Source organism: Lycium barbarum, chromosome 10, assembly GCF_019175385.1.
Source record: "Lycium barbarum isolate Lr01 chromosome 10, ASM1917538v2, whole genome shotgun sequence".
Classification (NCBI taxonomy): Eukaryota; Viridiplantae; Streptophyta; class Magnoliopsida; order Solanales; family Solanaceae; genus Lycium; species Lycium barbarum.
In genome coordinates this window covers 113,936,049-113,951,915 of record NC_083346.1, presented here as the reverse complement: position 1 = coordinate 113,951,915, position 15,867 = coordinate 113,936,049, and the positions used below count along the sequence as shown (strand labels likewise).

General features: G+C 30.8%; 1 pseudogene; it reads left to right on the top strand.

The window, feature by feature from the left end:
* The first annotated feature begins 8,440 nt into the window (after nt 1–8,440).
* Nucleotides 8,441–15,259, top strand: LOC132615445 (cytochrome P450 71AU50-like; annotated as a pseudogene).
* The last annotated feature ends 608 nt before the right edge of the window (nt 15,260–15,867 follow it).

Genomic DNA, 15,867 nt, shown 5'->3' with positions numbered 1-15,867 from the left:
AGGAAATTGAAACCACAAAAGTAAAATTGACATTCACAACTACGTTGCCCCCGGAATTTTACATTGAAATCTATTGCGTATCATCTTATTATAAGTAAAGAAAACTAAAACTATCGCGGTAATTTGGGGGAAAATTAAAATTGAATAGGATAATAGGTGAATTTTTAAAAATCAGATATTCTTTCCCTTTTATTTTCTTGATCTTTTTCTTTTCTTTTCTTTTCTATCCCTTTTACCGTTAATTCTTTAGTTTAAGCTAAGCTTATACACTGTAATATTTCACACTATCAAATTATTCAACTGACATAAAATATTTGAACAGATAGAATATTTTACTTTATGCCACATGCATCTTCTCTCATTTCTTCTCTTCTTTTCTTTCTTGTTCCTTTCAACATTGATTAGTTTTTATCTTATTCTGTAGAAAAGAAATATCTTCTCCTAACATTTCTTTTCTAATTTTGTCTTGTCATTTTTTTTTTTGACTTTTCTTTCTTGGGTTTTTTCTTCATTTAGACAAATGTAGATGGAGGCCGGAGCCGAAAGGGCACTAAACCGCTAAAAAAAACAAATTGGGGGAAAAAAAAACAAATGGGAAAAAAAAAACCAAATGGGGTGCTCACTTCCACAATATACCAAAAGGGCTATAACGTGGTGGGGCCAATGTTATGCCCCAAAAAAATTTCACCCTGTCAAACTAAAAAAAAAAATTACATTGGTAAAACGTTGGCTAGCCAACGTTTTACAAAAATCAATTCTTGGAAGCCAACGTCTTACAACAATCAATTTTTGTAAAATGTTGGCTGGCCAACATCTTACAAGAATTGATTTTTGTTACTCCAGCCAACGTTTTACAAAAGTTGATTTTTGTAAAACGTTGGCGAGTCCAGAACCAAAATACCCCTAAAAAAGTGGGGTTGAACCAAAATACAAAAAAAAAAAAAAAAAAACCATGACAAAAGTATCTTTAATGCAGTGAAATACTGCATTATAGGACACAATAAAAAAAATCTATAACGCAAATGCTGCGTTATAGAACCAGTAAAAAAAAAAATTGGTCAATTTTTTTTTTGTAACACTTTGTTTTTTTTCAATACTTTGACCAACGATTAGTCGTGTGTCAAGACTCCGAAACTTCAATATTTATATAGAACCTGGTATTTTTTTCTGCGTACAATAATATAGGTTCAATACATCAAGGATAGGTAAACGTTCGGATCATCATTTTGGGGGTTGAAAAGGTGCCCATAGTAAGTTTTGTTTGAAAACTTTAGGCTTAAGTGTTCTATTTTTATAAGGTTATTTTAGTCAAATTTATATGTCGAGAAAATTAGTCAGCTTTATTTTAGAAAATTGAAACCACAAAAGTAAAATTAACATTCACAGCTACATTGCCCTCGAAATTTTACATTGAAACCTATTGCGTATCATCATATTATAAGTAAAGAAAACTAAAAATTTCACGGCAATTTGGGAAAAGTTGAAATTGAATAGGATAACAGTTGATTTTGTTTTTTAATCGTTTTTTTTCCTTTTATTTTCTTAATCTTTTTATTTTATTTTCTTTTCTTAATCTTTTTCTTTTCTTTTCTTTTCTCTCCCTTTTACCATTAATTTTTTAGTTTAAGCTAAGCTTATACACTGTAATATTTTACACTATCAAATTATTCAAGTGATAAAAAATATTTAAACGGATAGAATATATTACTTTATGCCACATGCATCTTCTCTCATTTCTTCTCTTCTTTTCTTTCTTGTTCCGTTCAACATTGATTAGTTTTTATCTTATTATGTAGAAAAGAAATATCTTCTCCTAACATTTCTTTTCTAATTTTGTCTTGTCATTTTTTTTTTTGTCTTTTCTTTATTTAGTTTTTTCCTCATTTAACCAAGTGCAGATGGAGTCCGGAGCCTAAAAGGCACTAAAACGCTCAAAATAAACCAAATGGGGTGCTCCTTTCCACAATATACCAAAAGGGATATAACGTGGAGGGGCCAACGTTATACCCCCAAAAAAGTTTCACCCTGTCAGACGAAAAAAAACAAAAAATTACTTTGGTAAAACGTTGGCTGGCCAACGTTTTACAAAAATCAATTCTTGTAAGCCAACGTCTTACAACAATCAATTTTTGAAGCCAACGTCTTAGAAGAATTGATTTTTGTTACACCAGCCAACATTTTACAAAAATTAATTTTTGCAAAACGTTGGCTAGTCCACAACAAAAATACCCCTAAAAAAGGTGTGGTTGAACTAAAATACCCCCCCAAAAAAAAAAGCCTTGACAAAGTATCTTTAACGCAGTAAAATACTACATTATAGTACCCAATAATAAAAAATCTATATCGCAAAGACGGTGTTATAGAACCAGTAAAAAAAGAAAAATTGGTCAACTTTTTTTTTTTTTTGCAACACTTAGTGTTTTTTTAATACGTTGACCAACGATTAGTCGTGTGTCAAGACTCCGAAACGTCAATATTTTATATAGAACCTGATATTTTTTTCTGCGTACAATAATATAGGTTCAATACATCAACGATACGTAAGTTGAAAAGGGGTTGAAAAGGTGCCCGAAGTAAGTTTTGTTTGAAAACTTTAGGTTTAAGTTTTCTAATTTTATAAGGTTATTTTAGTCAACTTTATATGTCGAGAAAATTAGTCAGCTTTATTTTGGAAAATTTAAACCACAAAAGTAAAATTGACATTCACAGCTACATTGCCCTCGGATTTTTACATTGAAACCTATTGCGTATCATCATATTATAAGTAAAGAAAACTAAAAATTGCACGACAATTTGGTGAAAAATTGAAATTGAATAGGATAACAGGTGTTTTTTTAAAAATCGAATGTTTTTTTTCCCTTTTATTTTCCTAATCTTTATTTTTTTCCCTTTTATTTTCTTAATCTTTTCTCTCCCTTTTACCGTTAATTTTTTAGTTTAAGCTAAGCTTATACACTGTAATATTTTACACAATCAAATTATTCAAGTGATAAAAAATATTTAAACGGATAGAATATATTACTTTATGCCACATGCATCTTCTCTCATTTCTTCTCTTCTTTTCTTTCTTGTTCCTTTCAACATTGATTAGTTTTTATCTTATTCTGTAGAAAAGAAATATATTCTCCTAACAGTTCTTTTCTAATCTTGGGGTTTTCCTTATTTAGACAAATGCAGATGGAGTCCGGAGCCTAAAAGGCACTAAAACGCTCAAAATAAACCAAATTGGGTACTCCTTTCCACAATATACCAAAAGGGGTATCAATTCTTGTAAGCTAACGTCTTACAACAATCAATTTTTGTAAAATGTTTGTTGGCCACGTCTTACAAGAATTGATTTTTGTTACGCTAGCCAACGTTTTAAAAAAAATGATTTTTGTAAAACATTGGCGAGTCCAAAACAAAAATACCCCTAAAAAAGTAGAGTTGAACCAAAATACTCAAAAAAACAAAATTGTGACAAAAATACCTTTAACGCAGTAAAATACTACCTTACAGTTAAGTCCTTTAATGCAGTAAAATACTTCATTATAGGACCCAATAAAAAAAAATCTATAACGCAAATACTGCGTTATAAAACGAGTAAAAAAAAATTGGTCAACTTTTTTTTTTTTTTTTGTTTTTTGCAACACTTACTTTTTTTTCAATACTTTGACCAACGATTAGTCGTGTGTCAAGACTCCGAAACGTCAAAATTTTATATAAAACCTGATATTTTTTTTCTGCGTACAATAATGTAGGTTCAATACATCAAGAATACGTAAACGTTCTGATCGTCATTTTAGGGGTTGTAAAGGTGCCCGAAGTAAGTTTTGTTTGAAAACTTTAGGTTTAAGTTTTCTATTTTTATAAGGTTATTTTAGTCAACTTTATATGTCGAAGAAATTAGTCAGATTTATTTTGGAAAATTGAAACCACAAAAGTAAAATTGACATTCACAGCTACATTGCCCCCGGATTTTTACATTGAAACCTATTGCGTATCATCATATTATAAGTAAAGAAAACTAAAAATTTCACGGCAATTTGGGGAAAAATTGAAATTGAATAGGATAACAGGTGTTTTTTTTAAAATCGAATGTTTTTTTTTCCCTTTTATTTTCCTAATCTTTATTTTTTTCCCTTTTATTTTCTTAATCTTTTCTCTCCCTTTTACCGTTAATTTTTTAGTTTAAGCTAAGCTTATACACTGTAATATTTTACACAATCAAATTATTCAAGTGATAAAAAATATTTAAACGGATAGAATATATTACTTTATGCCACATGCATCTTCTCTCATTTCTTCTCTTCTTTTCTTTCTTGTTCCTTTCAACATTGATTAGTTTTTATCTTATTCTGTAGAAAAGAAATATATTCTCCTAACTGTTCTTTTCTAATCTTGTCTTTTCTTTCTTGGGTTTTTTCCTCATTTAGACAAATGCAGATGGAGTCCGGAGCCTAAAAGACACTAAAACACTCAAAATAAACCAAATTGGGTACTCCTTTCCACAATATACCAAAAGGGGTATAACGTGGAGGGGCCAACGTTATACCAAAAAAAAATAAAAACAAATTCACCCTGTCAGACTAAAAAAAATAAAATTACATTGGAAAAAAATCAATTCTTGTAAGCTAACGTCTTACAACAATCAATTTTTGTAAAATGTTTGTTGGCCACGTCTTACAAGAATTGATTTTTGTTACGCTAGCCAACGTTTTTAAAAAATTGATTTTTGTAAAACATTGGCGAGTCCAAAACAAAAATACCCCTAAACAAGTAGGGCTGAACCAAAATACTCAAAAAAAAAAAATTGTGACAAAAGTACCTTTAACGCAGTAAAATACTGCCTTACAGTTAAGTCCTTTAATGCAGTAAAATACTTCATTATAGGACTCAATAAAAAAAAATCTATAACGCAAATATTGCGTTATAAAACGAGTAAAAAAAAATTGGTCAACTTTTTTTTTTTTTTTTTTTTTGCAACACTTAGTTTTTTTTCAATACTCTGACCAACGATTAGTCGTGTGTCAAGACTCCGAAACGTCAAAATTTTATATAAAACCTGATATTTTTTTTCTGCGTACAATAATGTAGGTTCAATACATCAAGAATACGTAAACGTTCTGATCGTCATTTTAGGGGTTGTAAAGGTGCCCGAAGTAAGTTTTGTTTGAAAACTTTAGGTTTAAGTTTTCTATTTTTATAAGGTTATTTTAGTCAACTTTATATGTCGAGGAAATTAGTCAGATTTATTTTGGAAAATTGAAACCACAAAAGTAAAATTGACATTCACATCTACATTGCCCCCGGAATTTTACATTGAAACCTATTGCGTATCATCATATTATAAGTAAAGAAAACTAAAATTTTCACGGCAATTTGGGTAAAAATTGAAATTGAATAGGATAACAGGTGTTTTTTTAAAAATCGAATGTTTTTTTCCCTTTTATTTTCCTAATCTTTATTTTTTTCCCTTTTATTTTCTTAATCTTTTCTCTCCCTTTTACCGTTAATTTTTTAGTTTAAGCTAAGCTTATACACTGTAATATTTTACACAATCAAATTATTCAAGTGATAAAAAATATTTAAACGGATAGAATATATTACTTTATGCCACATGCATCTTCTCTCATTTCTTCTCTTCTTTTCTTTCTTGTTCCTTTCAACATTGATTAGTTTTTATCTTATTCTGTAGAAAAGAAATATATTCTCCTAACAGTTCTTTTCTAATCTTGTCTTTTCTTTCTTGGGTTTTTTCCTCATTTAGACAAATGCAGATGGAGTCCGGAGCCTAAAAGGCACTAAAACGCTCAAAATAAACCAAATTGGGTACTCCTTTCCACAATATACCAAAAGGGGTATAACGTGGAGGGGCCAACGTTATACCCAAAAAAAACAAAATTCACCCTGTCAGACTAAAAAAAATAAAATTACATTGGACAAAAATCAATTCTTGTAAGCTAACGTCTTACAACAATCATTTTTTGTAAAATGTTTGTTGGCCACGTCTTACAAGAATTGATTTTTGTTACGCTAGCCAACGTTTTAAAAAAATTGATTTTTGTAAAACATTGGCGAGTCCAAAACAAAAATACCCCTAAAAAAGTAGGGCTAAACCAAAATACTCAAAAAAAAAATGTGACAAAAGTACCTTTAACGCAGTAAAATACTGCCTTACAGTTAAGTCCTTTAATGCAGTAAAATACTTCTTTATAGGACCCAATAAAAAAAAATCTATAACGCAAATACTGCGTTATAAAACGAGTAAAAAAAAATTGGTCAACTTTTTTTTTTTTTTGCAACACTTAGTTTTTTTTCAATACTCTGACCAACGATTAGTCGTGTGTCAAGACTCCGAAACGTCAAAATTTTATATAAAACCTGATATTTTTTTTCTGCGTACAATAATGTAGGTTCAATACATCAAGAATACGTAAACGTTCTGATCGTCATTTTAGGGGTTGTAAAGGTGCCCGAAGTAAGTTTTGTTTGAAAACTTTGGGTTTAAGTTTTCTATTTTTATAAGGTTATTTTAGTCAACTTTATATGTCGAGGAAATTAGTCAGATTTATTTTGGAAAATTGAAACCACAAAAGTAAAATTGACATTCACAGCTACATTGCCCCCGGATTTTTACATTGAAACCTATTGCGTATCATCATATTATAAGTAAAGAAAACTAAAAATTTCACGGCAATTTAGGGAAAAATTGAAATTGAATAGGATAACAGGTGTTTTTTTTAAATCGGCTCGGCCAAACCGCCTTGCGGCCGTTTGTCCACGTAGATCTCGAAAAAATACTCAAGATCAAAATAAAATCGCGTAAAACGGATATCCGAGCGCAAAGTTATGACCATCTAAAGTTTGACCACTTTACAACTAGCTTTTCTCCCTGTATTTTTTAAATACGTGCACTACTACTAATTCCTCATGAATCCATTGAAGATTGCATAATTGATGACTTTGATATACCTAAAGGTTCAAGAATTTTAGTAAATACTTGGCAAATTAGAGGAGATGCAGAAGTTTGGTTCGAACCCGAAAAGTTCATGACAGAAAGGTTTGTTGGTAGTAATAACAATCTTCGTGGACGTGGTTTTCAACTTTTACCATTGGGCTCTGGGAGAAGAGGCTGCCCCCGATTACAATTAGGACTCACAATCGTCCGCTTGGTGCTAGCGCAACTGGTTTATTGTTTTGACTGGGAGTTAACAAATGGTATGATGCCAAAGGATTTAGGCATAACGCCAAAGATTTAGGCATGACTGAGAAATTCGGTTTAAATATGGCTAGAGCTCAACATATAATGGCTATTCCTACTTATTGATTATTGCATGTATAGTTGATATTAGGATGCTGAATGAGTAGGTTGTGCTGAGTTGATATTTAATTTTGGGCTCAGTTTAGGCATGTCAAAATGGATTAAGTAAGTGAGGCAGGTCAATGACGAGCCAAACAATGAGTCATATCCCGACCCACCCTACCTTTACCAGATTTATTCTCTTTAATTATGTTCAATTATCATCACACAAAATTAATTAAAAATCTTTATTATAGCTATGTATAACATATCAAATAGGAAAAATATTTTAATATTATCTTTTTGAGACTTTTCTTGAGTCAATTTGAATTACTTATTTAGCTCAAGTCCACCTCAACTTTTAGATGAAAGAATTTGACCGAGCTAAAATAGATTGAGTTAATAAATGAGTCAAGGTTATGCGATTGTATTTATATATTGTGTTTTTAATCTCTAACTGCTATGCATGATTATCGGCACAATTTCTTACGGTTCGTATCAGAGTCACCATATTTTGAGAATAAGATCAATACTTAATCTTAAATTTGAGCATACAAAATTATGCTTGCTGTAATTCTATCGTTAGCAACAACAATTATTTTTGGATGTATATTTTTCCAATTCCAATTGTAATGTGGGTCAAGAAAAAATTAAACAAAAAGAGGTACATGTGATCCACCACTAATTAAATATTAAATACTTAATTATATAAATTCATGTAAATTCGTAGGTTACACATGATCCGCCACTGATTTTATATATAGGCACACGAGGAAGGAGACATTTTTTTTTCTTTTATTGTCTGAATCCTTTTCTTTTCTTTCCTCCCCTTTTACCGTTAATTTTTAGTTTAAGCTAAGCTTTATACACTGAATAATATTTACACCATCAAATTATTCAAGTAAAGTGATAAAAAATATTTAAACCGACAAAATATATTACTTAATCACACTTGCATCTCTCATTCCTTTTCTTCTTTTCTTTCTTGTTCCTTTCAACATTAATTATTTTTTGTCTTCTTCTCTAGAAAATAATATCTTCTCCTATCATTTATTTTCTAATTATGTCTTGACGTTCTTTTTTTTTTTTTTTGTCGTCTTTCTTGATTTTTCCCCTCATTTAGACAAATGAAGATGCACCCCAACCATTAATATGCATGGTTGATGTTTCAACACAAGTACCCATAAAATTCATTTATTTCACAACTACCACTCTTTAACTTCTTTATATTATTTCAAGTTGGGAAGAGCACAGCAATTTCATTTCATGGCTTCACTATTCTTACAATTTCTTGCACTACTTGCAGTGCTATACATTCTTCAAGAATTACACAACAAATTCATGAAGAAAAAGAAAAAACTTCCTCCAGGCCCAAAAGGGCTTCCAATTATGGGAAATCTCCATATGATTGGCAAAAATGTTCATCAAGATCTTCATCAAATAGCCAAAAAATATGGTCCCATTATGAGCTTGAGATTTGGTCTAGTTCTTGTAATTGTTGCTTCATCTCCTCATGCTGCTGAACAGTTCTTGAAAAACCATGATCTTGTTTGTGCTAGTAGACCAAATAATAGAGCTGCTCAATTAATCGTGTACAATCAGAGAAATTTGACATTCAGAAAATATGGACCTTACTGGCGAAATATGCGAAAGTTGTGCACGTTAGAATTGGTTAGTACTCTCAAGATCAATTCATTTCAAGCCATGAGAAAACAAGAAGTTGCAAATTTTGTGACTTTTATCAATCAGGCAACTTCTAGTGGTGTGGGAGTTGATATTAGTGCTAAACTTGCTTCATTAGGTGCTAACATGGCTTGTTTAATGGTATTTGGAAAAAAATAGTAAAACTTACACAAATAGCTACCTTTTAATAGCTTCTAACTAGTTATAGCTACAAGTTAAAGATTTACAATTCGTAGTTGCTTTTGGCTGTATTTCAGTTGTATCTCGCATTTTTGAAATACAGTGAAATATAGTGAAATACAGCGAAATACAAAACACGTTAGAGTAAATTTAGGCTCTATTTTTTGAACATATTTTTAAAAAAAAAATATGAGAGAAAAAATAGGCTATATTTTGTTTAACATAATATTCTTTTCCTTTTTAAATAGTAAATCAAATTAAATCAATCATATTTCACATAAATCACTGAAGAGTAAAATCAGGCCCTATTTATGGAACAATTTAAAAAAAAAAATTATGGGATTCAAATTTAAACCTTTCCATAAATCACGCATAACGGTTGTTCTTCCATAAAAGCTTACGAATCTCTCTCAACTTTTATCACTAAAAAATATACATTGAAATATAATGAAATATGGTTAATTATTTAAGAAATATAAAGTTATAGTATGCGTATATAAAATGGAATACAATGAAATATATCAGAAACTGTTTCATAAATTAGAAATACAAATGCAAAAATACATTGAAATACAGCGAAATACAAAAGTCGTGAAAACAAAGTGTAATAAAAATCGGCTCTATATTTGGAACATTTACTATATTTATACCAAAAAAAGATAAATACATTGAAATACAGCGAAATAATATACTGAAAATTAAATATATTGTTTGTTAATACACTGAAATATACTGAAACATTTTATCAAACACTTGGTAGGCATGAACCTCCACAACTCTCATCAATGGTGTTCTCATGGGAAAGAAGCGAGTCGTCTCAGATTGCTACAAAAAGGACGTTATTCGGAGATAAAGACTTTCAATTGGACTAGTTATAGGCGTGGGATGACTTGAGTGGATGTAAATTCTGATAGCTCATATCTACTATGTCCATCAACTGTTTTGAACTCAAATTTACCTCAAACTTTTCCCAACAATCTCTAGATCTTTCTATCTTTGATAGAAGTCCAGCAACTAGAACAACAAAAAGAGGAAGGCTTTGACACTTTTCTGCAATTATATATCCAATTTCAATTAGTTCTTCCAAAAGGACAACTTTCTTTTGGGAATATCTTCAACTGGAGCAATTCCCAACATTCTTTTTTTGAGAGGAATCGAAGGAGATGAACGCCATCGCGATTAACTTGTGAAGTCACGTCTTGGAGTCTTCTTGTGAAGAGAATTCTACTTCCATAATCTCTGTGTGCGCCAACAGAGAGAGAAAGAGGGGTGAGGGAGAAAATAAATTTGGTAGGTGAGAGAAAATCAATTTAAAAGACTAGGAGATGGAACGGAGAAAAAAAGAGGGGTGAGAGAGAAAATAGATTTGATAGGTAAGAGAAAAATATTTGAAAAAAAAAATATTGTGGGTAAGTGGGAGAGAGGTACTTAGTTTTAGGGAAATATACTGCAGTTATAAAAAACAAGTTATAGATGGTAATTTGATAAATAATTAAACTACCAAATATAATTAAAAAAAAAGGTAGTTATTACTAATAAATAAGTCTTAGAGGTAGTTATGGGCCGTAAAATTTCCAAAAAAATATATGGATGATGAATTTGATGATAGGGGTTTTAAAGATGTGATTCAAGAGACTATGGTTATAGCAGCAACACCACATATTGGTGAGTTTTTTCCTTTTCTTGAGAAGTTTGATTTGCAGCGATTTGATCGTCGTCTGAAGGAATTGGCAAAGATTTTTGATGATTTTTTGGAGAGAGTTATTGATGAACATGTTCAAAATTCAAAAGAACATAAGAAAACAAAGGATATTGTTGATACTATGATGAGTATTATGTGTTAGAAAAATATTCTTTTCTTTTTAATATCTCAAAATATAATAGGCCATAAACATCTCTAATGTCTGAATCATTTCTTTGTAACATACATTTGATCTTTAATAGCCTTAACTAACCATTATTTTGGTATATCACTAACGTTTTTGACCATTATATGGGTACAGACCATTAAATGCTGGCAATTAAATTTGGTTCTTTATTGCCATTAACCATATACCCTTTAGTGCATTATAACCGTTTGAAAATTGACACTGTCAATCATTCTCAGGTTATGGATCTTTTACATATATATATTGCAAAATTCCTTTCATTTGGTGGGTGAAATAGGACCGAGATGAATTCCTTCTATATATTTCTACTGTGTTTCTTTTGAGAAGTAGAGAGATCAAATCAAGTTCTTGTCCCCGTATTTTTATGAGATGTGTGCTGGGTTTTCTTTTAAGATAAATCTTTGTTAGATTTTGGTTCCTAGTTTTGTACTAGAAGAGCTTGTTGAATCCTGGGGGATACACCCATACCGGGTGAAATATCCTTAAGGACAGTGCCATTGGCATGCCTCAAGCTACAAATAATTCTCTACAATTGTTCGTGATCAAGCATTTTCCTCAAGTGTAAAAGAAGTTCCTACAAGTGTTCGTGATGAAGAAAAGTCCCTACACGTGTTCGTGTTGAAGTATTTTCCGTAAGATTTTCAACATTATGCAATCTGGTGAAGCTGAATTCGAGTTCGATCGTCGCCATGTCAAAGCTATTTTGCTGGTAACATATTTTTGTTCATCATAACTTGAATAGAGTTGCAAGTTAATTTTAGTTGAGCTTAACTAATATGTACCGATGCATAAAAAATAGTTTCACCAACAGGTCATCTTTATTTGTTATAGTAAGTATCTTATCATATTTTTAAAGCCATAAATTCCTCTTTCTTTTGTAGGTTTACTTGTAGATATTTTTGGTGTACTTGATAGTGTACTAATTCTTTTACTCCATCTGTATATTTTTATTCAAGTTTAACTAATATTCATCGACAATGTAAAACGAGTTTCACTAGCAGGTCATGTTTAACTATTTGCAACAAGTAATTTGTCTTATAGTTAAGATTACAAATCTTATAGATTGAATCACTTATAAATAACTTTTGGTGACTTGATAGTAAAATAATTCTTTTACACTATCAATATTTTTTGTAATTGTAATTTCACCATCATGTAGGGAGTTTAGGCCATGACTCCAACCTATATATATATATATTATAAACCAACAAATAAAGACATGAAAAAGGAAAACGATAATTCCCAACCTCTCCATCTACACTAAGTACATTAGGCATTCTTAACTTTGTATGATTTGCTTCAAACCAAGAATTACAAGTAGTGTATATAAGGGTGGAGCTAAAGTATAGTTAACGAGTTCGTCTGAATTCAGTTGTTTTGGTCCAAATTCTGTATTTGTCTTAAGATATGTTGGTCGGACTCTTGACAAATGTCATTAGATGCATGTCAGATCCTTCAAAAGTAATGTAATTTTGAAGGATCTGATACGGGGGCAACGACATTTTTCAAAAATCCGAACAACATAAGTCCAGTGCAGGCTTTAGCCTAAAGCCACTAAAGCAGTGGCTTTAGGCCCCAACTATATTAAGGCCCCATAATTACTCATATTATATGTGTAATTTAAATCATTATATATTTATTAAAACAACAATATACCTAGAATAATTTCACAACAATAAATAAATATATATTTATTATTAGTCATAAATGAAATCCGTTTAATTATTACTGTGAATTTTTTTAATAATGATTACACACGTATTTTTCAAAGTCTATGCTACTTCTATAATATATAATTGATGTAATTACAATTGAATGGCGTAGGCAATTGAATTTTTAATTACTTTATACTTCCTAATGTTATCTGATTCACTTTGAACTTGGATCAATCTTGTTTATAACTTTGGCTTTGGAAGATCTTCCTCAATGTTTTGATTGCTTTTTTAAACATTTTTCAAACTCAAGCCAAGCAATTATTAAACAATTAGATAGGAAAAAACATTATCTTAACCTTGAATGTCTTTGAAAGCATAACAAGAGACAGTCCGTTACACAAAGCATCTCGGGTTAGCGGAGTCTGGGAAAGGGCCGTACCCTAGTAGTCACTAAAAATTGATGGTTTTAATCTACCTTTAAAGTTATCGTAATATAAAAAATTACATAAGTAGAAAACGATACTCTAATTGGCATATTCAATCAAGTGAAGTTTTACTTGTATTTTTAAATATTATTATTGCTTATAGAATTTTTTAAATATTTTTGTGACAATTGCCTATGTTTTCAAAATTAAATCAATGAGATCTTACTTAAGATCAACAATATCTCACGAAAATTTCACAAATAGACTATATTGACTTGAGAAAAATGATACGTCCAACTATAATTAACTATGTTTCAATTTAAGAATCTATAAAAATAAACATCAATAAATTATATAAAAATTTGTTACATAAATATATAAATATAAGGCCTCAATATTTCGGTTTTAGGCCACCTAGTGTATTGAGCCGCCCCTGCATAGGTCTCCACATATATAGTGATGCAGTTCTCATGAGATCCTATACTTATCAGTTAGCATATTAACAACTATCAAGGAATTCAGTCCAAAATTATGTTACAACACTCCTGATGGTCACACCAGTTGATAGAAATTAGAGTTGCCTAGACCGTCGGAAATATATAAGTTGTCATTTTAGTTTTGAGTTTTTGAAGAAAGCTGGTAAAATCAGAAAAATATAAGACTTGGGTTCTTTAGACTCAAATTTGTTGAGAATTTCTCAATTAAAATTTTCAATCAAGAAGAGGTGTGACATAATATGAGAATTTCCCTCTTTAAAATTTCTTACACTGACAGTTTATATAAAGTCAAACTCGACTTTAAGTTATACACTATAAGTATAAGAAAGTTTTACACCATCAAGCCACTTTTACATGTTATTGCAGCTAACTTGTTTATTTTCAAGATTAGAAATCTTACATTTTAAGGAAGCTTAACTTTAGATATTTTTTGGTGACTTGATAGTATAAAAATTTCGTATACCGATGAGGCACACAACGTAAACTCTATTTAAAAATATTTTAAATTTGTTCTTCTTAATATTCCAGACTGAGCAATTTTGTATGAGGCAACATATCTTTGCAATTCTTAAATTTATTAGGTAAAAGTAATTGATATTGTATTTAACATACACTAGCATACATGCAAATGTTATTAATTTAGCAACTCAAAAAGAACTCTCTATGCAGGACATGCTAATAGCTTCAATGGACACCTCATCAACAACAATTGACTGGATTTTCTCTGAACTTCTAAGGCACCCTAAAGTAATGAAAAAACAACAAAATGAGTTGGAACTAATAGTTGGCAAAAATAGAATGGTGGAAGAGTCTGATTTGGAAAAATTAGAGTACTTAGACATGGTCATCAAAGAAGGCTTTAGGCTTCACCCCCATTGCACCACTATTGATTCCTCATGAATCCATTGAAGATTGTACAATTGATGGATTTGATATACCTAAAGGTTCAAGAATTCTAGTAAATACTTGGGCAATTGGAAGAGATCTAGAAGTTTGGCCGGAACCCGAGAATTTCATGCCAGAAAGGTTTATTGGTAGCAATATCGATCTTCGTGGACGTGACTTTCAACTTTTACCGTTTGGCTCTGGAAGAAGAAGTTGTCCTAAATTACAATTAGGGCTCACAATCGTTCGCTTGGTGCTAGCACAATTGGTTCATTGTTTTGACTGGGAGCTACCAAATGGTATGATGCCAAGTGATTTAGACATGACTGAGAAATTCGGTTTAGTTATGGCTAGAACTCAACATCTAATAGCTATTCCTACTTATCGATTGCATGTATAGTTGATATTAGGATGTCAAATGAGTATGTTGGGTTGAGTTGATCTAAGGATATTAAATGAGCTTGAGCTTAATTTCGGTAGGTCAAAATGAACAGAGTTAAATAAATGAGGCAGGTCAGTGACGGGCTAAACAATGGGTCATAGCCCAATCCGACCAACTCTTACCAGGTTTATTTCTTCATTTATTCTCTTATAATTTGTTAGTTATCATAGAAAATTAGTTAAAAAATATCTATTATTTTAATATCCTTTCAAGACTTTTCTTTGGTCAATTTGAATTATATATTTAGTTCAAATTCAGCCCAACTCTTAGATGAACAAATTTGAGCGGGTTAAAATGAATTGAGTTAATAAATGATTCAAGAGTATGTTTGTATTTATATATTGTGTTTTAATCTCTAGTTTGATTATCGGTATAATTTCTTATGGTTCATATCAGAGCCACCGCAGTTTGAGAAAAAGATCAATATTTTGCTGTAATTTTATCGTTGGCAACAACAATTTTTTTGGGATGTAGATTTTCCCTATTGAATTGTAAAGTGGGTTAAAAAAACTTAGTGGAAAAATCTAGGTACAAGTCTGTATAGAAGCAAAAGAACTACTCTTCCTAACAATGGGTACTTTGTAATTCGATGCAATAGCCTGGAGGACAAAGATGAAGTACTATACTCAGGTCCATCTATGATGGCAAATAGACCACATTGTTAAGGTATGTAGCCCAGATTTCAATTTTAACAATGAGGTTATTGCATATGATAGGGGTAACTACTCACTAAGTAGAATTGGCAGTGGGTTAATATGTCCTTGTATGCTGACGAGTGTACATCCCAGCATTGAATGTATTAAATAACTCCTAATGTTGCAACATGAAACTGACAACTTGGAATGTGCAAGGGTTGAATAGATGGTATAAGAAAAAGAAGTTCAGGTTGTGTTTGAAAGAGGCAAATATAGGATTGACTGTTGTAAATA